Genomic DNA, 927 nt, shown 5'->3' with positions numbered 1-927 from the left:
GCTCCAGTGGCGCAATCGGTTAGCGCGCGGTACTTATACAGCAGTACAAAGCCGAGCAATGCCGAGGTTGTGAGTTCGAGCCTCACCTGGAGCACACAGCTTTTTGGGGAGAAAAACGGGCTTTTTTGGAGCTCGCCCGCGCTCCGGAGGAAGAAAGAGAAAAGGCCACGGAAAAATTATGCAGCTGAGGCGGCAGCGTGGGCCCGCACGCGTGGGCTCTGCCACGCTCGCAGGCGTCTGCCTGCCGGGCTGCGGCGTGAGGCGTTCCCGTGTACGGGAGAGGTGGGGCACGGCCCGCCGTCATGGGGTCTGATGGCTGTCACGGACCTGCGTGGGGCTTTTTACTATTGAAAGTTGGCATCTATATGTTTGGTTACAGGGATACGTGCTCATGCATCAACCTAAGCTTCGTGTGTTCAGAGCAGCTTGTCAGTGTGGAACAACAAACGCTTACCTGGTAAGAGCTGCTTGTGTGAACTTGCAGGAAATAAAGGTTATTTTACACTGTTTAATACCGAGCGCAAGTAAATATTGTCTGGTGCAGTCACTACAACCGAAGGGTAATAAAAGCTGCCCCCTTACTTTGCCTCCTTCGGCAGTCCCAGTCTTTGTAACTGCTCATTACCTTGGTAATGCTTTACAAACGTGTGGGCTGCGGCCGGAAGGAAAATCATTCAAATCATTTCAGATTTCTTCTCACAATTTGAGGAGAAATAGGGCCATGGGAAAAGGGCAGCTTTCTGAAAGAGGTTAGGGGACACTGCCTGAATGTTTAGGCCCAGATCTTGTGAGCCTGCCTCCATGTGAACATCTAGTCTACTACTTTCACAGTGTAATTTATATCAGAAAGTTCAGTGAGACCCTCAAGATCATGCAGCCAGAGGTGCCTTTGCTGCCCAGATTAGCCCATTGGTGTCTGTACTGCAA

At 51.3% G+C, this 927-nt stretch overlaps 1 non-coding gene across 1 annotated transcript; it reads left to right on the top strand.

Annotated features, from left to right (window-relative positions):
• Positions 1-94, top strand: TRNAI-UAU. Its single transcript has 2 exons — positions 1-38; positions 59-94. It is a non-coding gene; the product is annotated as a tRNA-Ile (tRNA).
• The last annotated feature ends 833 nt before the right edge of the window (positions 95-927 follow it).

This window comes from Athene cunicularia (assembly GCF_003259725.1).
Source record: "Athene cunicularia isolate RWA chromosome 3 unlocalized genomic scaffold, athCun1 chr3_part1, whole genome shotgun sequence".
NCBI lineage: Eukaryota > Metazoa > Chordata > Aves > Strigiformes > Strigidae > Athene > Athene cunicularia.
The sequence above is the reverse complement of the archived record's forward strand: the minus strand, read 5'-3'. Positions and strand labels throughout refer to the sequence as shown.